We start from the raw sequence: 26276 nt of genomic DNA on the forward strand, positions 1-26276 counted from the left end.
CTTAAAAGTGATCTTCTTTTCTCCCATGTGTTCCAGCATCTCTATAATTCTGTAGGTGAGTCATGGTAATAGGTGCGTTAGCTGCCGTTTATGACCAACGTTGTGACGTAAAACAATCCACTGATTGCTGCTATTCCCAACAATAGTCTTTAAATGGGTTTAAATCAGCCTGTGCTGCATTTCCACATGCTGCTACCCTGACTCCAGGAAGAAAGCTGCCTTTGACAATGTTTAATTCATTCAAGTTCTGAGTATTAGATTTTATACGGTATGACTATTGTTCCAAACCAAACAGTAAGTAGGGTAATAGGAAAAATGACATCAGTTTACAGTTGGAGTAACTTTCTTCCCCCGCCGCAGTAAACTCCTTTTGTAAGTGTACACTGAGGGAAGGGAACAATGACTAAGTTCCTCTCTGCTGTATGTAATTCTACATTATTTGAACCAGAGCCATATACCTATGTAGGATCTTAATTTGTGCCAGTTTGCTACAGCAGGAAAATAATCCTGCAGAAACAGGAAATGTGAATTATATGTGGATTTTTATATAAATACACTTTTTAAGTCCAAAAATTCAAGGTGGAAATTACAAACTTCAGAAGCCTTTTTAAACCTTGAATACACTGCATTGCAAATTGTTAGTTTGTACCTATTCCATTGTGTGAGTAATAAAGACAGACAAATTATTCTCAAAATTACATTCTGATCATATTGGATGAACCTCGAACGTGACATACATTACAAACCATTCCACTCATAATAAAAGCGAAAGAGTGAATAGGCTTTAATCTAGTTTATGCATATTGTAAGCTATTCAAGCAAGCTTGTGCATGTCAGAGAGTAGATGTGAGAATTCAGCTGTGCCCTCTCCTGGTATTTGGCAGGGCACACAGGGCTAATTGATGTATCTAGTCCTGCCCATTCATGCAGCTTGGCACAGCAGAGATGGCTGTTCAGCTTGGCTCTACCCTGTGGGCCTGTTTGAGCAAAAGAACCAGGGCTGGTAAAATGGGTACAAGTATGCAAATGAGGATGCACACTGCCATGACAGTCTGCCAATACTCATCTGTTTGAGGAACCATTGGTGAATTCCTGCTTTATCCAGCCAGCAATATGGTATCATCCCTAGAGCCAAACTGAGTTGGACACTAATCTAAGGTCAGTTTTGAGTTTTCCCTAAAATATTCCAGGTTAGAATCAAGTAGGGTAAGATGATCCTAGAACTGTACCTATGCCAACTTCAGCCCAATAGATGTGTCCTCTGAGCTCCACTGACTGACACTTCAGACAGAGAAATATGATGATTGACAGCTCATCTGCAGTAGTGGATAGATGAAAAATCTATTACAATGTAATAAATTGAAGAGATTTAGTACACAACCTACGTCACACTGCCATAGGAGTGTCATAACAGCTGTCATGGTTCATGAGTATTTACGACAAGAAGATCAATGTACTTGTAGGCTATCTGACTGATGACGGGTGTTACTGATATCTAACATGTTGTGGTATAAATTCAGGGAACACACTGTGGACATGACTGAATATGCATAATTTAGTATAGTGACAGGTATAGTGTGAGAAGTGCACAAGGCTAACCTTGGCTACATCTGACCATCGCTCTCCAGAGGTGGGTTATTTTTCCCCCCATTCTTTGATGTCAGAAGGCAGTGCGGACTTCCTTTAAGTATTCCCCTCTCCAGCACAAACATCTTCACGGGCACGTGCTAGCATTTCTCATTTCCTGTCAAGGAGGCAGATTTCTCTTTAACGTGAACAACACCAAGTACAAAACACAAGGATTAGGCCTAGTATTGATTTAGTTAGTTAGACTTAATGTTAAAGTTAGAATCATTTACTGGTGTTAAACAAGCTTGTTGTATACATTGTGGAGGTGATTTGTGAATACTGAACTGTAGTTGTGTTTCAGCAGCACATTGATTTGCAACTTGCCTGAAATTTCCTCTCCTCTCAGTCCACCCAAGTAATGATTTTGCTGCCGTCACAGGATCTCAACAATCAATGACATTCATAAGATGTGGTAACAACAAAAAACAGCCTGGCACCTGCTACTGACTGCCAAAGAGAGGTCACTGATCACAGTGGAGAATGAAACCATCTTCTATCCCTCAGGAGAAACCTGAGGTTACACTGTGTATTTGGCTGAGAGACACAAACAGAAGGTAATAAATACAATCAATAAAAAAGTATGTTACTGTTGTTACACAGCGGTGTGTTACATGTTGCATGTGAACATAATACAGCCTCTGCCAATAGGTCTGGGCAAATTTAGGCTGTCTCCCCTCAATCTCTACAGTATCATTAAAACACACACACACATGCACACACGCCACAGCAACAATAGCATTGCAACAGTTTGAGGTCAGATTCCCAGGGAGACAAAAGCGTGCCTAAAAGCAGTATTTATCCATCTAAAAGCAGCATCTATTTATCTTGTGTCACGCTTCAAGAAGCTTTAAAATGAGGGCCAGGTTGTCAGGATGGGTAGTGTACTGTATAAGTACACATTCATTACAAGTAAGTACTCCTCAATATACACTTCATTTTAACTAGCTAAATCCTGTGTAACACCTAGGAATTACATTGTACTTAGGCAAACATTACATGTACTATGCATTGAAATAGTGTTTTTCCTCATCTGGGATGACCAAGTTAACCCAGATGGTACACTTAATTTTGGTGGCAAGTGCTAGCAATTACGTTGAGTGGAGATATATTTTCAACAGTGCACATTCATTGGTAAGTAATTAGAGCCTATTGACCATAATCTCTCGGACACCCAGCGCATCCATGAGGGGTCACAACCTTTGTGACAGTTGTTACTGAATCGGATGCAGCTGAGAAGAAATAGAACACTACATTTGTGAATTTAATGGAAACTTACCCATTAGTAAGAAGTACTGGTATCAAGTAGTCATTGTTACACCTCTGTAATTACAGACTGCAATTACCACTAGTTACATGTTGTTATTACAATGTAACTACTGGTTGTTACAGTTAACTATAAAACTTGTTACAGTGTAATTACACATGTAATTACACTGTAATAAGGACCCCTTAAAAAGTATAAACTGTAGTTCCATGCTGTCACAGTCACTAGCACATTCAAGCTTAACATCCTTGTTATTTATCGCCCTCCAGGTTCCCTTGGAGAGTTCATCAATGAGTTTGAGGCCTTGATAGGTTCCTTTCCTGAAGATGGCTCAAGCCTCACAGTTCTGGGTGACTTTAACCTCCCTACGTCTGCCTTTGACTCATTTCTCTCTGCCTCCTTCTTTCCACTCCTTTCCTCTTTTGACCTCACCCTCTCACCGTCCCCCCCTACTCACAAGGCAGGCAATACGCTTGACCTCATCTTTACTAGATGCTGTTCTTCTACTAATCTCACTGCAACTCCCCTCCAAGTCTCCGATCACTACTTTGTATCCTTTTCTCTCTCGCTCTCCAACACTTCTCACTCTGCCCCTACTCAGATGGTAATGTGCCGTCGCAACCTTCGCTCTCTCTCTCCCGCTACTCTCTCCTCTTCCATCCTATCATCTCTTCCCTCTGCTAAATCCTTCTCCCTCCGATCTCCTGATTCTGCCTCCTCAACCCTCCTCTCCTCCCTTTCTGCATCTTTTGACTCTCTATGTCCCTTATCCTCCCGGCCGGCTCGGTCCTCCCCTCCTGCTCCGTGGCTTGATGGAGGAAAACTAGACTCCCTGCGGACCTGTCATCTTTTCACTCCCACCTCTACATTCTCTTCCTCTGTTTCCGCTGCTAAAGCCACTTTCTACCACTCTAAATTTCAAGCCTCTGCCTCTAACCCTAGGAAGCTCTTTGCCACCTTCTCCTCCCTGCTGAATCCTCCTCCTCCTCCCCCTCCCTCCTCCCTCTCTGTGGATGACTTCGTCAACCATTTTGAAAAGAAGGTTGACGACACCGATCCTCATTTATTAAGTCAAATGACACTGCTGGTCCTGCTCACACTGCCCTACCCTATGCTTTGACTTCTTTCTCCCCTCTCTCTCCAGATGAAATCTTGCGACTTGTGACGGCCGGCCGCCCAACAACCTGCCCGCTTGACCCTATCCCCTCCTCTCTTCTCCAGACCATTTCCGGAGACCTTCTCCCTTACCTCACCTCGCTCATCAACTCATCCTTGACCGCTGGCCATGTCCCTTCCGTCTTCAAGAGAGCGAGAGTTGCACCCCTCCTCAAAAAACCTACACTCGATCCCTCCGATGTCAACAACTACAGACCAGTATCCCTTTTTTATTTTCTCTCCAAAACTCTTGAGCGTGCTGTCTCTAGCCAACTCTCCTGCTATCTCTCTCAGAATGACCTTCTTGATCCAAACCAGTCAGGTTTCAAGACTGGTCATTCAACTGAGACTGCTCTTCTCTGTGTCACAGAGGCTCTCCGCACTGCTAAAGCTAACTCTCTCTCCTCTGCTCTTATCCTTCTAGACCTATCCGCTGCCTTTGATACTGTGAATCATCAGATCCTCCTCTCCACCCTCTCCGAGTTGGGCATCTCCGGCGCTGCTCACTCTTGGATTGCGTCCTACCTGACAGGTCGCTCCTACCAGGTGGCATGGCGAGAATCTGTCTCCGCACCACGTGCTCTCACCACTGGTGTCCCCCAGGGCTCAGTTCTAGGCCCTCTCCTATTCTCTCTATACACCAAGTCACTTGGCTCTGTCATATCCTCACATGGTCTCTCCTATCATTGCTACGCAGACGACACACAATTCATTTTCTCCTTTCCTCCTTCTGATAACCAGGTGGCGAATTGCATCTCTGCATGTCTGGCAGACATATCAGTGTGGATGTCGGATCACCACCTCAAGTTGAACCTCGGCAAGACGGAGCTGCTCTTCCTCCCGGGGAAGGACTGCCCGCTCCATGATCTCGCCATCACGGTTGACAACTCCATTGTGTCCTCCTCCCAGAGTGCAAAGAACCTTGGCGTGACCCTGGACAACACACTGTCGTTCTCCGCTAACATCAAAGCGGTGACCCGATCCTGCAGGTTCATGCTCTACAACATTCGCAGAGTACGACCCTACCTTACACAGAAAGCGGCACAGGTCCTAATCCAGGCACTTGTCATTTCCCGTCTGGATTACTGCAACTCGCTGTTGGATGGGCTCCCTGCCTGTGCCATTAAACCCCTACAACTTATCCAGAACGCTGCAGCCCGTCTGGTGTTCAACCTTCCCAAGTTCTCTCATGTCACCCCTGCTCCTCTGCACACTCCACTGGCTTCCAGTTGAGGCTCGCATCTACTACAAGACCATGGTGCTTTCCCACGGAGCTGTGAGGGGAACGGCACCTCCTTACCTTCAAGCTCTGATCAGACCCTACACCCAAACGAGGGCACTACGTTCTTCCACCTCTGGCCTGCTAGCTCCCCTACCTCTATGGAAGCACAGTTCCCGCTCAGCCCAGTCAAAGCTATTCGCTGCTCTGGCACCCCAATGATGGAACAAGCTCCCCCACGACGCCAGGACAGCGGAGTCACTGACCACCTTCCGGAGACACTTGAATCCTTACCTCTTTAAGGAATACCTGGAATAGTATAAAGTAATCCTTGTTCCCCGACCCCCCCCCCCCCCCCCCCAAAAAAAAAAAAAAAAAAAAAGTGGTTGTCCCACTGGCTATCATAACTTGAATGCACCAATTTGTAAGTTGCTCAAAACTGCACATTTGAGTGGCCTTTTATTGTCCCCAGCACAAGGTGCACCTGTGTAATGATCATACTGTTTAATCAGTTTCTTGATATGGCACACCTGTCAGGTGAATGGATTATCTTGGCAAAGGAGAAATGCTTACTAACAGGGATGTAAACACTTTGTGTAAGGGTTGGTGTGAGGTGTAACCCAGGTGTGGTGCAGGATATACAGTAGGCAGTAGACAGAGATGGTGAAACAAGGATCTTTACTGGTGGTCCCGAAGCCAGAATTCAAAATAACGGACTTAGCACGATTCTCATCGACGGGGCTGTAGTGGAACAGGTTGAGAGCTTCAAGTTCCTTGGTGTCCACATCACCAACGAACTATCATGGTCCAAACACACCAAGAGGGCACGACAAAGCCTATTCCCCCTCAGGAGACTGAAAAGATTTGGCATGGGTCCTCAGATCCTCAAAAAATTCTACAGCTGCACCATCGAGAGCATCCTGACTGGTTGCATCACCGCCTGGTATGGCAACTGCTTGGCCTCCGACCGCAAGGCACTACAGAGGGTAGTGCGTACGGCCCAGTACATCACTGGGGCCAAGCTTCCTGCCATCCAGGACCTCTATACCAGGCGGTGTCAGAGGAAGGCCCTCAAAATTGTCAAAGACTCCAGCCACCCTAGTCATAGACTGTTCTCTCTGCTACCGCACGGCAAGCGGTACCGGAGTGCCAAGTCTAGGTCCAAAAGACTTCTCAACAGCTTCTACCCCCAAGCCATAAGACTCCTGAACAGCTAATCATGGCTACCCGGACTATTTGCACTGCCCCCCCACCCCATCCTTTTTACGCTGCTGCTACTCTGTTAATTATTTATGCATAGTCACTTTAACTCTACCCACATGTACATATTACTTCAACTATCTCAACTAGCCGGTGCCCCTGCACATTGACTCTGCACCGGTACCCCCCTGTATATATAGCCTCCCTACTGTTATTTTATTTTACTTCTGCTCTTTTTTTCTCAACACTTTTTGTTGTTGTTTTATTTTTACTTTTTTTGTTAAAAATAAATGCACTGTTGGTTAAGGGCTGTAAGTAAGCATTTCACTGTAATGTCTGCACCTGTTGTATTCGGTGCATGTGACCAATAAAATTTGATTTGATTTGATTTGATTTGAAAAGAAAGGCGGAGCAAATACGTCTCCAAAAACTGGCTGACTGACGAAATACGAAATACTACCTACGACTGAAACAAATAACGAAACAGGGAGAACACTTCTCAAGTACCTGTACATAGGTCTCCGATCAGACACTGAGTAGTACTGCTGGACATAGAGAAACTAACAGAGAAAACTGAGCAAGGGAACACAGGGAAGTGAGGGCATAAATACACAGGTGAACAGGTAGACACAGGTGACACCAATATGATACTGATTAGTCCAGACTGTGAGTGAGGAGGTGCCTAAGGTTGTCGGAGGATGACACCTAGTGGGTCGCTCCAGAACTGCGACCCCCTCCTGTAACAACTTTGTGCACATAATTTGAGAGAAATAAGCTTTTTGTGCATATGGAACATTTCCGTGATCTTTTATTTCAGCTCATGAAACATGGGACCAACACTTCACATTTTGCGTTTATATTTTTGTTCAGTGTAGTAATACTACAGTATTTAGACCAGGGTTCCCGAATTTGGCCCACGGGTGATTTTATTTGATCCATATTTTGCGGCGATTGTTGGACATAAGACTGTAAAAAGACCAGCAAATCAGCGCCAACTGATTTTCATTTTTGAGATCGGTTCCAAAGTATTCCCACACATAGGAGATATACTGTATGTGATCGTATATAAATGTAAGCAAGGTTTGAAATGATTATGTTTTAGTCAAAGTCAATTTGCATTATTTGTAATTATTTTCCGGCCCCCTGACCATCCGCTCAAGAAGAAATCAGCCTGCGGCTGAATCTAGTTGATGATCCCTGATTTAGACAAAAGTAGACTATAGTATTTTTCCATGTGGTTGGGCATGGATAGACCAACCTTCTAATGTGTTAATCCATTAATGTGGAAGTGGCATTCCACGCTTTCTTGTCATCATGAAATATGTTGTGTTTTAATAATATTCTGTCAAGCTAAACTCAAGTCACCCTCCCTTTCTTTTCATGCCCAAAACGTAGTTTTTTTTGTTGCAGTAAGCACACACAGCTCAAAGCTATTTGGGCTTTGGCAATTATTGTTTGTCTGGTAGAAACAGATGCAGTTTAGCTTGATATCTGGCCAGACAATTACACAGCAAACATAATTATCAGTGGCAGGTATCAGTGTTTACAGCTAACACTAATTCCTCCAACACACATCCAGTAGCCTCCATCTGCCTGAGGGATCAATAGAGAGAAACAACAGGATAACTACTTCCCCTGGCTGGGACAGAGCAGCGCAGCTAGGTGGGCAGTACGTTCGGGGTTGGGGGGCATTCCAGAGAAACACTGCTAGCTGTGAGTGTGGCTAAAAACAGACTAGTTGATCATTTAACACTGAAGTTCCAAAAGTGAAACAAGGGTTTAAATATAAGGCTTCGCGTTGAGGTGTACTTCACAAGACACGTGGAGGGAACTCTGGAGGCGGGGGACCAGAGATCTCTATATCATGACTCACCGGGGCTTTCAAGGTGTGGGACGACCCACACACACACACTGCACCTCCCCCTGAGGCATGTTGGGCTCTGCTCTGCTCACAGTTAATGTCCAGAGTAACGCCACAATAACTTCAGATGCAGGTTTTGAAAACAAGCATAATATACCATTCAGTGTTCAGTATATCCACTCTAACTGTCCTCCAGTGTGTTGATGTTGGAGGTCAGTGTGACTCCAATGCCATGGTAACAGTTCATGTTTCGATGTATAATAGTTATGATGACAGCGTCTATTTCATGCTCTAATAGATATGTCCATAGGACATTCACTCTGCAGATTTTGGAACAGCTAACTGGGCGGCAGGTAGCTTAGTGGTTAAGAGCGTTGTGCCAGTAACCGAAAGGTTGCTGGTTCTAATCCCCGAGCCGACTAGGTGAAAAATCTGTCGATGTGCCCTTGAGCAAGGCACTTAACCCTACTTGCTCCTGTAAGTCGCTGTGGATAAGAGCATCTGCTAAATGACTAAAATATATATGATATATCTATCAATTTTAGCTGCAATGATTACAAATATGACTGCAAGGCAACAAATCTATTTTCACAGTGTGTACAAGGTTTGGGTACATGAAATAATGTGGTGATATTGTTACATTAGATGATAAATAGCCCAGTCTCCATCAATTTCTATTTCTCTCTTTCTCCCCCTCTCTCTCCCTCAGTCACTCCCTCCCTCTCCCTGTCCTTGGAGCTTCAGACATATTTAACACAATTCCACAAGTCGCTAACACATCTCTGTGGTTTTCATCAAGCCTTTAAAACCATGTCAACACTCACCTTCCCTACACTAAATAACAGAACATGAGCCGTGGGCAAGTCTATGTCAGTGTAGTTACAATGTGACTTATAGTTAGAACTTGGGACAGGAGTTTTTCCTGAACAGAGTTTTTCCTTGGTTTTTCCTGGTCAGGTCACATTGTCATGAGAAATTCCTGGGCCAACTCAAAGCAGCCAGTTTGTTCTACATAATCAAACAATCCAAAAAATCAGCAAGGCATATCAAACAAACTGATAGCTAAGTGAAATGTCTCTGGCATAACCAATGCTCCCCTGGCATTTCTGCAGACCTGTGGTACAGCCCTAATAAAGTTAAATGCCATGTGAAATGTTATCAGTGTTTCTCCCTCCGGGGTCGGCACAGACGCATGGCCAGAGCTCTGCCCCACATGGTGACGTCTATCTGGGGAGAGAGAGGTCCCCTCAGGCTTCCTACAAAACCCTGGTGAGTACTGACAGATATGGCATTTCAGAGCTAGACACACACACACACACACACACACACACACAGAAGCAGAGAAGCCTTTCGCACAGGAAGAACATTCAACAAGAGAAGTTAAATTCCCCCGGAGGAAGTCTCGACAAAGGCAATCAAGAATCCCAGGAAACTGAAAGAAAAGAAAAATAGAGCACAGATGGAGGTACCCATTCAATCACTTCACTTAAATGCTATACAAAAACAAACTTTGCAGACAACTTTTACATAACCCTAATTATGACACATTGCTCTGAATGGATCCCCTCTAGACCGGGCTGTCAGTTGCAATACTGTGTTTCTCCTCCTAGAACTTCATGACATCCATTGTGTATCTGGCCACTCTCAGTCATGGACTGAAAAGCTTTGGGTGCTCCCTGTGTGGACTGGACGGCTAGAGCAGATGGAAATAAGCGAGACATGAAGATTAGCCGGGAGGGAAATGGGGTTAGTACTGTCAAGGGCACTGCTTTTGAGTCAGTCTGACAACTCAGTTGATGCAAATCAATCAATAAATCGTTTCCGATAATAGACCGGCTGACTCCACTTAGCCTGCAATCGAGCTGAGAGTAGGAAGCACAGCTGTTTCCATGGCAACTCTCCCACCCACCCTCAGCAAAGCACAACGATACATCCGGAGTTTCTGTTAGTCACTCTACTTTACTGGCTCATCAAACATGGCCAAATCAATTGATGAACATAGATAGAGTATGTGTTTACCAGAACAGACTGAATTTAAATAGGATTGACACCTGTTATTGACAAATCTACACACCACACATATCTCTCTTGCCAAATATGATCCACCCTGAATAAGAAGAGGACTGGACCTTTACTGTTGACCATGTGAGCAGACAATGCTTGGTTTAAATGTTTGTCTGTGTTAGGCCAGGCCACACATCCCAGTGGATATCCGCTGTTTGGCCAACCAGGCGGATGACATGGGAACAATGCTCCCAGAGAGGGTTTAGGGACAAGGGGGTGGGGGGTATTATACAGAGGGACAGGAAGAGATTTATTCCTGGAAATATTGTTACAAAACAAGACACTTGCAACTGTTTTTTTTCTTCTGCTCTTCACTCTCACCATTTTTTTCTTAAGGGAAGTCGAAATTCGGTCGACGAAGTCAATGCCCCTTAGTTGGTGATTGGTCAACAGTACTACTCCTAATGAAGTGTTTGTTGTCATTCAACGAGAGATGACTAGTTTTCATGCAAATTTGCAAATGCAACCGCACCAGCATATGGTCTCACAAGCAGGGACGGCCTGTTCAATAGGGCGATATGGGCGACGCACTGCCAAACGGGAAAAGGAAGGGATTTTTTTTCTAATCAATTATATCACGGCAACAGTAGTTATCAGTGTTGTAATCTATACGTCTGATCTGCCACAGTGCCACACTGCCACTAAATGTCGAATCAGGCTAAAGTCGTGCTTCAAATGGCTCCACCCCCTTTTGGGGCGATTTCAGTCAGATTGAAAATCGCCCAGAACTTCTGTCATAGACTCCCATGTAAAATCTATTTTTTTCAAATTTCAGAGCCTTCAATACAATCTCAATGGGTGTCTGTGGGCTTGCACTTACGCGCTTTCGTCATACGTTACGTAACCATGAACGTAACTGAGAAAAGAGTGGATTGTTTGAAAGAAGTTCCTTTTTGTCGGCGAACAAATTAAGATAAATTGGCAACGAAACAATTAGGACCTCCCAGACCAAATTTAATAATTCAACAGGTTTCTACTAAAGGCGGAAAGTCCTACACCCGAGGATTTTCCAAAAATTGGTACGAACGAAAAAAGACATTGCCACTCACTCAACTGGATGACGAGGGATACAGGCTAGCTGTCCGCCGCCACAACGATGAGGTTAGTGTTGATAATCACAAGTTTACTGGATGTGGATATGGTGTAATAAAGGCAGTTTATTCAGAGGTAAATATATCTGGAATCGCGTTCACGGACCCGTTCGTCAAACTCTTAGGGAGCTATAAATTAAGCCCCATTACTTACCATATCAGATAAGAGAAATTGCTGCAGCTACATATATTTTACATCCTGGCCCTACATAGTTCACTATTTGCATCACTTACCAAAATATTACATGTGGTCATATATGCTTGGAAAGTGGAGATGCCATAGAACGTCAAAAAAGTAAACATTGCTGGAGACACATTGCCGTTTTGGAGAAGACATCGCGTTTGCTAGCGAAGAGATTTGTTGTGGCAAATGAACTTGGGCTGGGAATTGCCAGGAACCTCACGATAAGATATATGCATCAGCATTGCGAGTCTCATGATTCTATACGTATTGCGATTCGATACTGTGATTTTATTGCGCACCATATGTCTGTTGCAGAGGGATCAGAAAGCCATGAGAACGAGTTTTGATCAGTCATGGAAATAAAAGTGCTGAAAACAAATTGGCTCCCAATGTGAAAAGATTGAGAACAAGCTATGAAGGAACAATAATGGTGTTTTGGTGCAGGTACAGCCAACTAGCGCTAAAATATTGCGATATTGTCAATACAGTATATCGTAAAGTATCACTATGTAACTCGATTTCTTTCACCCCAATCCCTCAAATTAACGGTAAATAACTGAATTGTTTGCCCCACATTTAGCTAAGATGATTAGCTAGCCAGCTAAAATGTTTTATTTAGTTAGCAGTCGCATCTACAATAGTTTACTGTCAATAACATGTCTCCAAAAATGACGTGGTGTCTCCAATTGTGTTGACATTTTACAATTGCAATGCACATCCATGAGTATCCACTTTCTGTAGCTCAGCTGGTAGAGCATGGTGCTTGTAACGCCAAGGTAGTGGGTTCGATCCCCGGGACCACCCATACACAAAAATGTATGCACGCATGACTGTAAGTCGCTTTGGATAAAAGCGTCTGCTAAATGGCATATTATTATTATTATTATTATCTGAAGAGAGCCCCGAAACATTGTGTGCAGACATTTTATGCAATAAATGAAGTAGGTTCAATCTAGTAGTTCTGATCTTCTGATTGGTCCTGATGAGTTGGGCGAGGTCCCCTGCAGGCTACTGTCACTGTTGCATTGGCTCTGAGTCGGGTTCTCTGTCTTCAAATGTTCAGCCTAAGAGAGGGGATTTTTGTGTGTGTGTGTGTGTGTTTAACAGTGATGATGTGTGTGTGTGTGTGTGTGTTTAACAGTGATGATGTGTGTGTGTGTGTGTTTGTGTGTGTTTGTGTCCTCAGAGCAAGAACTCGTGAGTTGGAAGAACTGAGAGGCCTATGGCGTGGGTGTTGTCCTTGGCCACCTGCTGACAAGGCTGACAAGATAGGACCCTTTTGTCCATTGTTATTGGATAGGAACAGAACTTATAACCAGCTCCTGACCTAAATAGATCTTAGCACAACATTTTACTCAACATATCATATTCCATATTCACTATAACAAATATATTTACTACGACATTAGCAAGAACCGCCACATCCTCAGCCGGCTAATCCAGTGTGTGAAGTTTTGCGGAGTGTTTGAGTTAGCTTTGCGAGGCAAAGATGAAACTGAGGGCTCCACCAACCCTGGTAAGCCAACACTTTTGAGATCAGTCAATAAATGCTTCTGGTATTGACTTATATGCTGCCCCTGTCTTCATGTTGTTGCTGGACATATCTTTTTTTAAATGTGTGTAGGTCACCTAAATCATCAGAAAAATTGCCCCTCCTGAGAATTTTTTCAGGAGCCGCCACTGCTCACAAGGGGTCTGAGGATCTCATCTCGGTACCTAATGGCAGTCAGGCTACCTCTGGGGAGCACATGGAGGGCTGTGCGGCCCCCCAAAGAAATGCCACCCCACACCATGACTGACCCACCGCCAAACCGGTCATGCTGGAGGATGTTGCAGGCAGCAGAACATTATCCACGGCGTCTCCAGACTCTGTCACGTCTGTCACATGCTCAGTGTGAACCTGCTTTCATCTGTGAAGAGCACAGGGCGCTAGTGGCGAATTTGCCAATCTTGGTGTTCTCTGGCAAATGCCAAACGTCCTGCACGGTGTTGGGCTGTAAGCACAACCCCCACCTGTGGACGTCGGGCCCTCGTTTGAGCAGACACATGCACATTTGTGGCCTGCTGGAGGTCATTTTGCAGGGCTCTGGCAGTGCTCCTCCTGCTCCTCCTTGCACAAAGGCGGAGGTAGCAGTCCTGCTGCTGGGTTGTTGCCCTCCTACGGCCTCCTCCACGTCTCCTGATGTTCTGGCCTGTCTCCTGGTAGCGCCTCCATGCTCTGGACACTACGCTGACAGACACAGCAAACCTTCTTGCCACAGCTCGCATTGATGTGCCATCCTGGATGAGCTGCACTACCTGAGCCACTTGTGTGGGTTGTAGACTCCTTCTCATGCTACCACTAGAGTGAAAGCACCGCCAGCATTCAAAAGTGACCAAAACATCAGCCAGGAAGCATAGGAACTGAGAAGTGGTCTGTGGTCACCACCTGCAAAACCAGTCCTTTATTGGGGGTGTCTTGCTAATTGCCTATAATTTCCAACTGTTGTCTATTCCATTTGCGCAACAGCATGTGACATTTATTGTCAATCAGTGTTGCTTCCTAAGTAGACAGTTTGATTTCACAGAAGTGTGATGGACTTGGAGTTACATTGTGTTGTTTAAGTGTTCCCTTTATTTTTTTGAGCAGTGTATATATACACACACACACACACACATACATACAGTGGGGAGAACAAGTATTTGATACACTGCCGATTTTGCAGGTTTTCCTACTTACAAAGCATGTAGAGGTCTGTAATTTTTATCATAGGTACACTTCAACTGTGAGAGACGGAATCTAAAACAAAAATCCAGAAAATCACATTGTATGATTTTTAAGTAATTAATTTGCATTTTATTGCATGACATAAGTATTTGATACATCAGAAAAGCAGAACTTAATATTTGGTACAGAAACCTTTGTTTGCAATTACAGAGATCATACGTTTCCTGTAGGTCTTGACCAGGTTTGCACACACTGTAGCAGGGATTTTGGCCAACTCCTCCATACAGACCTTCTCCAGATCCTTCAGGTTCCGGGGCTGTCGCTGGGCAATACGGACTTTCAGCTCCCTCCAAAGATTTTCTATTGGGTTCAGGTCTGGAGACTGGCTAGGCCACTCCAGGACCTTGAGATGCTTCTTACGGAGCCACTCCTTAGTTGCCCTGGCTGTGTGTTTTGGGTCGTTGTCATGCTGGAAGACCCAGCCACGACCCATCTTCAATGCTCTTACTGAGGGAAGGAGGTTGTTGGCCAAGATCTCGCGATACATGGCACCATCCATCCTCCCCTCAATACGGTGCAGTCGTCCTGTCCCCTTTGCAGAAAAGCATCCCCAAAGAATGATGTTTCCACCTCCATGCTTCACGGTTGGGATGGTGTTCTTGGAGTTGTACTCATCCTTCTTCTTCCTCTAAACATGGCGAGTGGAGTTTAGACCAAAAAGCTCTATTTTTGTCTCATCAGACCACATGACCTTCTCCCATTCCTCCTCTGGATCATCCAGATGGTCATTGGCAAACTTCAGACGGCCTGGACATGCGCTGGCTTGAGCAGGGGGACCTTGCGTGCGCTGCAGGATTTGAATCCATGACGGCGTAGTGTGTTACTAATGGTTTTCTTTGAGACTGTGGTCCCAGCTCTCTTCAGGTCATTGACCAGGTCCTGCCGTGTAGTTCTGGGCTGATCCCTCACCTTCCTCATGATCATTGATTCCCCACGAGGTGAGATCTTGCATGGAGCCCCAGACCAAGGGTGATTGACCGTCATCTTAAACTTCTTCCATTTTCTAATAATTGCGCCAACAGTTGTTGCCTTCTCACCAAGCTGCTTGCCTATTGTCCTGTAGCCCATCCCAGCCTTGTGCAGGTCTACAATTCTATCCCTGATGTCCTTACACAGCTCTCTGGTCTTGGCCATTGTGGAGAGGTTGGAGTCTGTTTGATTGAGTGTGTGGACAGGTGTCTTTTATACAGGTAACGAGTTCAAACAGGTGCAGTTAATACAGGTAATGAGTGGAGAACAGGAGGGCTTCTTAAAGAAAAACTAACAGGTCTGTGAGAGCCGGAATTCTTACTGTTTGGTAGGTGATCAAATACTTATGTCATGCAATAAAATACAAATGAATTACTTAAAAATCATACAATGTGATTTTCTGGATTTTTGTTTTAGATACCGTCTCTCACAGTTGAAGTGTACCTATGATACAAATTACAGACCTCTACATGCTTTGTAAGTAGGAAAACCTGCAAAATCGGCAGTGTATCAAATACTTGTTCTCCCCACTGTATACACACAGTTGAAGTCGGAAGTTTACATACACTTAGGTTGGAGTCATTAAAACTTGTTTTACAACCACTCCACAAACTTCTTGTTAACAAATTATAGTTTTGGCAAGTCGGTTAGGACATCTACTTTGTGCATGACACTTATAATTCACTGTATCACTGGTCAGAAGTTTACATACACTAAGTTGACTGTGCCTTTATACAGCTTGGGAAATTCCAGAAAGTGATGTCATGGCTTTAGAAGCTTTTGATAGGCTAATTGACATCATTTGAGTCAATTGGAGGTGTACCTGTGGATGTATTTCAAGGCCTACCTTCAAACTCAGTGCCTCTTTGCTTGACATCATGGGAAAAATCAAAAGAAATCAGCCAAGACCTCAGAAAAACAATTGTAGACCTCCACAAGTCTGGTTCATCCTTGGGAGCAATTTCCAAATGCCTGAAGGTACCACGTTCATCTGTACAAACAATAGTACGCAAGTATAAACACCATGGGACCACGCAGCCGTCATACCGCTCAGGAAGGAGACGCGTTCTGTCTCCTAGAGATGAACGTACTTTAGTGCATAAACTGTAAATCAATCCCAGAACAACAGCAAAGGATCTTGTGAAGATGCTGGAGGAAACAGGTACAAAAGTATCTATATCCACAGTAAAACAAGTCCTATATCGACATAACCTGAAAGGCCGCTCAACAAGGAAGAAGCCACTGCTCCAAAACCGCCAAAAAAAGCCAGACTTCGGTTTGTAACTGCACATGGGGACAAAGATCGTACTTTGTGGAGAAATGTCCTCTGGTCTGATGAAAGGAAAATTATGTGGATATATTGAAGCAACATCTCAAGACATCACTCAGGAAGTTAAAGCTTGGTCGCAAATGGGTCTTCCAAATGGACAATGACTCCAAGCATGCTTTCAAAGTTGTGGCAAAATGGCTTAAGGACAACAAAGTCAAGGTATTGGAGTGGCCATCACAAAGCCCTGACCTCAATCCTATAGAACATTTGTTTGCAGAACTGAAAAAGCGTGTGCGAGCAAGGAGGCCTACAAACCTGACTCAGTTACACCAGCTCTGTCAGGAGGAATGGGCCAAAATTCACCCAACTTATTGTGGGAAGCTTGTGGAAGGCTACCTGAAATGTTTGACCCAAGTTAAACAATTTAAAGGTAATGTTACCAAATACTAATTGAGTGTATGTAAACTTCTGACCCACTGGGAATGAAATAAATCATTCTCTCTACTATTATTCTGACATTTCACATTCTTAAAATAAAGTGGTGATCCTAACTGACCTAAAACAGGGAATTTTTACTAGGATTAAATGTCAGGAATTGTGAAAAACTGAGTTTAAATGTATTTGGCTAAGGTGTACGTAAACTTCCGACTTCAACTGTATAAATACATACACATACATATATGTATACACACACACACATATCCTTTAAAAAAATATATTTCCCTTTATTACTTTCCAACCCCACCACCCCTTCCCTAATTGGAGTAAACTATTGAACAACAACGCTTAGGCCTCTACTTCCAGCTTATACATACTATATACATTTTATGGACTCAGTCAATTTTACAATAATTATATTTTGTTTGTTTTCACTCCTGAACTTCCTCTACCTGTCCGGTCATTTTCATGATGTCCATCCGGTTTGCTTCTATATGCCTTATCTTTCTAACTGTGCTCTTTCACAAAAGCTTTCAACCTATAACCTAAACACTTATTATGGACAGCATGCTTTACATGAGTTATCTTGTTGTTATTAGTTGTTGTTATTAGTCCCATCCTTCATCTCCATTCAACACCTCCCATCTATCTCTTAACACCATCCATATTGGATTTCTATTTGCCATATATTTTTCAACTGTACTGTGATGTTTCACAAAAGTTCTGAACCCTTCTATTCTCATTGTTTCTACAGAGTGTAAATTAAAAATAAACATTTTTGCTAAAGATATTATTATATTATTGATTGATTGACTATGACTTTTCAGATCAGTACTGCTATCTGCAGGGTTAGCTCCAGGTAAATATTGCAATCCTTCAGCCATTCCTGGACCTGTGACCAAAAACAAGCTACAAATGGACAGTACCAAAACAAATTATCTAATGATTCTGTCTCTTCGCAGCAAAATCTGCAGAGCTGAGAAGATTGTATCCTCCATATAAATAACATTATATTGGTAGCAAGAGTTTTGTATAATAATTTAAATTGAAAGATTCTAAGTTTTGAATCCGGCGTTGTTTTGCGTATCAGTTCATAAACACTATGCCATAGAATCAGTACGTCAAAAATATCTTCCCAACTATTTTGCAATCTATATGGGACGGCTGTCAATCCTTTGGTCCTTAAATGAAACTGGTATACCTTTTTATTTATCACAATTTTCTATAACCAATTATGTTCTTTAATGCAGGGCCGACATACAAGTTCCTTACTTTTTCCCCCTTCCACTTTCCTCTTATATGTTTGTGGTAACGCTGCAATTATTTGGTTGTAATTTGGGGTAGAGTAGACATTTCCATATGTTCTTGTTAGCTGCATGTGCGACATAACTCCGCCAGTCCTATCTATGATATCATTTACGAAGATTATACCTTTAAAAAAAAAAAAAAATGTTTTTTTATCAATTAGTATATCTGAGTTTAACCAAAATATTTGTTGCATTATTTGTTCTGTCATTTCTGGAGGATTAAATTGAAATTGCAACCAACTTTCTATGGCTTGTTTTAGAAATAGTGATATTTGGGAGATTATTTCCTTTTCAAATAACTGAAAGTGAGAGGTTGTAATCTGAATAAAGGGAAAAAGGCCATTCTTGAACATGGGGTGAGACAATCTTACTAATTTGCTAGAGAACCAGTTCGGATTTAAGTATAACTTCTGTATGACTGAAGCTTTTAGTGATAGGTCTAATGCTTTAATATTTAATCATTTCTGTCCTCCGAATTCATATTAATTATATAAATAGGCCCGTTTAATTTTGTCTGGCTTGCCCTTCCAAATAAAATGGAATATTTACTTCTCATATTATTAAAAAAACTGTTCCCTAGGCGTAGGCAAGACCATAAGCAAATAGGTAAACTGGGATAATACTAAAGAGTTAATCAGGGTGATTTTTCCACAAATAGACAGGTATTTAACCTTTCCATGGTAGCAAGATCTTATCTATTTTTGCTAACTTTCTATTAAAAGTTATTGGAGTGAGATCATTTATTTCATTTGGGATATGTATTCCGAGTATATCCACATCACCACCACACCATTTTATTGGTAAACTACATGGGAATGTAAAAATTGTATTTGTTAGTGATCCAATACGTAATACAATATATTTATCATGATTTGGTTGTAATCCAGAGGTTAGAAAATGTATCTAGATCCTCTATGATGCTGTGGAGGGATTCAAGTTGTGGATTAAAGAAAACATGAATCATCAGCGTACAATGACACCTTTGTTTTTAAGCCCTGGATTTCTAATCCCTTTATATTATTGTTGGATCTGATTTTAATAGCTAACATTTTGATGGCCATAATAAGTAGATATGCCGATAGTGGACAACCTTGTTTTACTCCTCTTGACAGGGCCCCGAGCTTAATGATGAGCTTGGAGGGTACTATGGTGTTGAAGGCTGAGCTGTAGTCAATGAACAGCATTCTTACATACACTACATGACCAAAGGTATGTGAACACCTGCTCATCGAACATCTCATTCCAAAATCATTGGCATTAATATGGAGTTGGTCTCCCATTTGCAGCTATAACAGCCTACACTCTTCTGGGAAGGCTTTCCACTAGTTGTTGGAACATTGCTGTGGGGGACTTGTTTCCATTCAGCCACAAGAGCATTAGTGAGGTCGGGCACTGATGTTGGGCGATTAGGCCTTGCTCGCAGTCGGCGTTCCAATTCATCCCAAAGGTGTTCGATGGGGTTGAGGTCAGGGCTCTGTGCAGGCCAGTCAAGTTCTTCCACACCGATCTCGACAAACCATTTCTGTATGGACCTCACTTTGTGCACAGGGGCATTGTCATGCTGAAACAGGAAAAGGCCTTCCCCAAACTGTTGCCACAAAGTTGGAAGCACAGAATTGTCTAGAATGTCGTTGTATTGTATGCTGTAGCATTAAGATTTCCCTACACTGGAACTAAGGCGCCTAGCCCAAACCATGAAAAACAGCCCAGACCATTATTCCTCCTCCACCAAATTTTACAGTTGGCACTATGCATTGGGGCAAATAGTGTTCTCCTGGCAACCTCCGAACCCAAATTCTTCCGTTGGACTGCCGATGGGGAAGGGTGATTCATCACTCCAGGTGAGATAGGGCAGTGTACAGTGCGATTGCATCATCGGTGGATCTATTGGGGTGGTATGTGAATTGCAGTAGGTCTAGGGTTTTGGGTAAGGTGGAGGTGATATGATCCTTAAATAGTCTCTCAAAGCACTTCATGATGACAGAAGTGAGCGCTACAGAATGATAGTCATTTAGTTCAGTTACCTTTGCTTTCTTGGGTACAGGAACAATGGTGGACATCTTTGAAGCAAGTGGGAACAGCATATTGCTCGACTGACATTATGGGGTATTGTGTGTAGGCCACTGACACAAAATCTTAATTTAATCAATTTTAAATTCAGGCTGTAACACAACAAAATGTAGAACAATTTAAGGGGTGTGAATACTTTCTGAAGGCACTGTACAGCGTTTTGGAAATAAACTTGTCATATGTTGTCATGCCGCCATATTCCCAATCAACCATAGTCTATCCACTCCTTACAAACTGATAGAGAGGATCTTACTCTACAGTGAAGGACACAAAGCTAAAGAGAGAACATGACTTGAACATGTTCAGACATGAATCGCTTCTACACCCAGAATCTCACATACCCCACCATTCCCTATCATGATATGCAAGTGCCGCACATTCTCAACCATGTGCTCACCACTCACATTGATGATACATTTGTTCATTGTCTTTTGTGTATACGAGTGTGTACATCCATTGTCCAACAGAGGACAACAATTTAGAGATAGAGCTCTCTCTCTGTCTGAAGTTGATTGGTGGTGGGCGCCAGGTACTGTATCTTGCCCTAGAGATACAGGATAAGATATCTATCAGCTTAATGTAGCCTACCTGTCTCAAGGTTCAGTAATCTCTAGAAGGAACACATACAAACAAACACAGACACACACTTTAGGAAGCTTTTTTTTTGGAAGTCCAGGTAGGTATTTTTAGAGGCTTTTAACCGCTGCTATTGAATGATCCTCCTCCTTTCCTTATCATCTTTATTTTTAAACCTGGAAATGAATAAAAATGGAGTACCAGGAATAGAGACTAATTCAGGCAGTCAGCATTCAGTGATGTTATCTCTAATTCAAAGCCCAGGCATTGAAGGCTGTCACAGTGCTGACTGGTGTTCTGTTCCACTGTAGGATTCTTATAGCGTTATCATGTATTTTTATCATCCTTGCCTGGTTTATGAATTTCCCTCCTGCAAGACATTTTCGGGAAGTTGGATTGTGAGATAAAGATGACAGACAGAATGGTGTCTCTCTCTCTCTCCTGCCAGGCAAAGACATGAGGTCATTGTTGAATCTGTATCCAATCACCACAACTGGAACCTGAGCTCTGAAAACTCTGCGGCTACAGATGTTGGAGCATTCTAACATTGCCTTACAAAAAAGGCATTGCAGCCAAAACATCAACAATAAAGTCTCCAATCTATCTCCTTGCGTTAGTTTTTCTATAACTGTACAAACACACCAAGCTCCAGAAGTGTGTGTAATAGAACAATGTTGTATGAGCTGTGTGTTAAAGGAAGTACTATTTCATAAATTTTTTGTATGATTATTATTATTTTATTTTTAAATAGACAAAGACAATAGACAACTAAACAATTCACAGACATGGATCAACTAAACTAGACATGACATTGGCTGGGACTTAGTGCCCGACCTTCAACATAAAAAAAGAAGAATAAAGGAAGTACTCTTAATATTCTCTCCTAAAGCTCTCTTTTCATTTCTCCCCTCGTCACCCGGAGGCAGATAGTGGGAGTCAGTAGCAGTCCCCAGATGAGACTCAAAGACCAACCATTGGTCTGGGAGACGATGTGTGTGTTACACACGCTGTCAGACACACTTACTTCCACAGGCCCAGAGGCATGGTGTCTTTAAAAAGGCATTATGCTTTTACCCCTCTATATTGGTTTATGTAGTAGCTAGTCGGGCTCTGCATGTTCATCCTGCTGTATAGGCCTATGCCTCCCAGGCAGTAATACAATACCAGTATTGGACTGCTCTGCCAGAAACAAGTAGTTACATTACCATGGAGTAATTACAGTAGCCAACATGATTGATTATGTGACAGTCTCCTTTCATTGACCACTTAATAAACCTGGGGATGAGTTCTACATAGACAGAAGCCCAATCTTTTTGGCAAAGGAATAGTGTCTAAAAATTCAGAGTAGGTATTTCTTGTATTACTAACATCCCACCTACAACATTGACCCAGGCCAACAATGCAGGTTTCAGAGCAAGACAAAGGGATGTACTGTATACCAGAGCCATATACAGTATTTAGAACCCACAGCAGTAGAGTTTGAACTCCAGTATATTTTGTATTCACTGCATTGTTCGATATTCTCCTGTTGCTAGCTGGGTCTGGAGAGTGTCAGCTCTTAGTGTGTGAAGGGCTATGCTCATTCAGCTAGCTGTGTGTGTGGGGGGGGGGGTTAAGCAGGTGTGTGCTGGAGTAGGGAATGGGGCAGGAAATCATAGTCAGTGATGACGCAAGGACCTTGCTGAGAGGGTTTCCGATACTTATGGGCTATCAGCACTCTATAACTGAAACGCTGTGGCACACGGTACTGAGAACAATAGAAAGGAGCTAGAGAGAACACAAAAAAGCAGTGTGTGTGTGTCACAGGAGGCTGGTGGCACCTTCATTGGGGAGGACAGGCTCGTGGTAACGGCTAGAGCGGAATGTGTGGAATCAAATACATCAAACACATGGGTTCTATATGTTTGATGCCATTCCATTACCTCCTTTCCAGCCATTATTATGAGCCGTCCTCCCCTTGGCAGTGTGTGTGTGTGTGTGTGTGTGTGTGTGTGTGTGTGTGTGTGTGTGTGTGTGTGTGTGTGTGGAGGGAAAGTTGGCTGAAATTCAAAATCAATCTTATGACAGGATGCTAGTGTACTTAGTGAGCCAAGAAAACAACGAAATTCATTTTAAAGCTTCAACTTAGAGTTAGAATATCTGCAGTTCTTTGCAATCTCCCAGTGCCATGTACAGTGCATTCGGAAAGAATTCAGACCTCTTTACTTTTTCCACATTTGTTACGTTATAGCCTTATTCTAAAATGGATTAAATTGTTTTGTTTCCTCATCAATCTACACACAATACTCTATAATGACAAAGCAAAAACAGGTTTTTTAGAAATGTTTGCAAATGCATTACAAATAAAAAACTGAAATATCACATTTACATAAGTATTCAGACACTTTACTCAGTACTTTGTTGAAGCACCTTAGGCAGCAATTACTTAAATAAGGCATTTCAGTTTTTTATACAGTTTTCGCTTTGTCATTATGGGGTATTGTTTGTAGAATGATGAGAAAAAAGTAAAGGGGTCTGAATACTTTCCGAATGCACTGTATGTATGTTCAGAAAATGTAACGTTTCATCTCTTTTAAATTAACCAGAACTATAGTCTTGCGTAATTGCTCAGCTGCTCAAAGGCGTTCTGGGTCCATACATATTAAAATAAGAGATTAAGTGATGCTAGAATGAGGAGCGGAACTGGAACGAGGAGCTCCAACCGCTCTCTTTGTAAGTTACGGGCAAGTCTATGGGCTGAATCTCCCCTCCCCTTCCAAAATTCGAAAGATGCTATACACCTGCGAAATCGTGATTTGTCCAAATAATCAGTGCCGGGGAAAAAACAAGCACCGGAACTATTTCTGCTCGTTAGCTATCGGTGCTCATAGTATTTTTTTGTATGCATTTTATTTGGTCACAGGTTCATAAAAAGGTATGATCATTTATACTGTATGTATGTAGAGTGGCAGCATAAAACAAAAATATATATACACTACCAGTCAAAAGTTTGGACACACCTACTCATTTCAGGGTTTTTCTTTATTTTTACTATTTTTTACATTGTAGAATAATAGTGAAGACATCAAAACTATGAAATAGCACATATGGAATCATGTAGTAACCAAAAAAGTGTTAAACAAATCAAAATATATTTTATATTTGAGATTCTTCAAATAGCCACCCTTCGCCTTGATGACATCTTTGCACACTCTTGGCATTCTCTCAACCAGCATCATGAGGTAGTCACCTGGAATGCATTTCAATTAACAGGTGTGCCTTCTTAAAAGTTAATTTGTGGAATTTCTTTCCTTAATGCGTTTGAGCCAATCAGTTGTGTTGTGACAAGGTAGGGGGGTACACAGAATATAGCCCTATTTGGTAAAAGACCAAGTCCATATTATGGCAACAACAGCTCAAATAAGCAAAGAGAAATGACAGTCCATCATTACTTTAAGACATGAAGGTCAGTCAATACGGAACATTTCAAGAACTTTGAAAGTTTCTTCAAGTGCAGTTGCAAAAACCATCAAGCGCTATGATGAAACTGGCTCACATGAGGACCACCACAGGAATGGAAGACCCAGAGTTACCTCTGCTGCAGAGGATAAAGTTCATTAGAGTTACCAGTCACAGACAGGGACGGCCTGTTCAATAGGGCGATATGGGCGACGCACTGCCAAACGGGAAAAGGAAGGGATTTTTTTTCTAATCAATTATATCACGGCAACAGTAGTTATCAGTGTTGTAATCTGATCTGACTGCCACTAAATGTCAAATCAGGCTAAAGTCGTGCTTCAAATGGCCCCGCCCGTTTTTGGGCGATTTCAGTCAGGTTGAAAATCGCCCAGAAGTCTCTCATAGCCTGTCATGTAAAATCTATTTTTTTCAAATTTCAAAGCTTTCAATACATTCTCTATGGGTGTCTGTGGGCTTGCACTTACGCGCTTTCGTCATACGTGACGTAACCATGAACGTAACTAAGCAAATAGCGGCTAGCAGCGTCTCTTTGCGACCTGCAGTGTGGCGTTATTTTATGTTTTTAATTTGTACACTTAGTGGCGTTATTTTATGTTTTTAATTTGTACACTTAGTTTACAAACATTCTGCCAACCATGGATTTCGAGTGGTGGGTTTTGGACTGATCTTGTTGATCGTGTACATACCCGCTACGAACGGACTAAATAATGAAAACGTTGCTGGCAGCGGAATCCAATACAGCTGGGAGACTTGGCTGGATGACAGAGTCCCGGACAGAGAAGTGGAGCCGGCCGGCTTCACCCTGGTCGGAGCGGACCTCGATCTGACAGTCACAGGGAAAATCGATCCTGGTAAGAGAGCGACTCTGTACCCCCGAGCCCCGACATTGAACTGCTTTCTGTGTCACTGTGACCTTACTATCTGCCCCGTGAGTTCCCCCAATTGTTTGTTACCGTTGTGTACTGTTGATAATCACAAGTTTACTGGAGAACTGAGACCAAGTAGAGACTTTGGACAGGGTGGATATGGTATAATAAAGGCAGTTTATTCAGAGGTAAAGATATCTGGAATCGCGTGCACGGACTCGTTTGTCAAACTCTTAGGGAGCTATCTGAAGAGAGCCCCGAAAACATTGTGTGCTGACATTTTATACAATAAATGATGTAGGTTGAATCTAGTAGTTCTGATCTTCTGATTGGTCCTGATGAGTTGGGCGAGGTCCCCTCCACTGTTGCATTGGCTCTGAGTCGGGTTCTCTGTCTTCAAATGTTCAGCCTAAAGAGAGGGGATTTTTGTGTGTGTGTGTGTTTAACAGTGATGATGTGTGTGTGTGTGTGTGTTTAACAGTGATGATGTGTGTGTGTGTGTGTGTGTTATCAGTGATGATGTGTGTGTGTGTGTGTGTGTGTGTCCTCAGAGCAAGAACTCGTGAGTTGGAAGAACTGAGAGACCTATGGCGTGGGTGTTGTCCTTGGCCACCTGCTGACAAGGCTGACAAGATAGGACTCTTTTGTCCATTGTTATAGGATAGGAACAGCATTGATTGAAAACAAACACCCAACACAAAATGGGTCATGCACAAGATTTTAGTCAGACCAAGCTATAACATTATATATTTACTACGACAGTACATTCAACCAAAAGCTAATATAACAAAGGCATCAGAGATTATTTATAATCTGTCACAGAAACTGGAATCCATCTCCCCAGATCAGTCAATAAATGCTTCTGGTATTGACTTATATGCTGCCCC

This window comes from Coregonus lavaretus (assembly GCF_964263955.1).
Source record: "Coregonus lavaretus genome assembly, chromosome: 14".
Lineage (NCBI taxonomy): Eukaryota > Metazoa > Chordata > Actinopteri > Salmoniformes > Salmonidae > Coregonus > Coregonus lavaretus.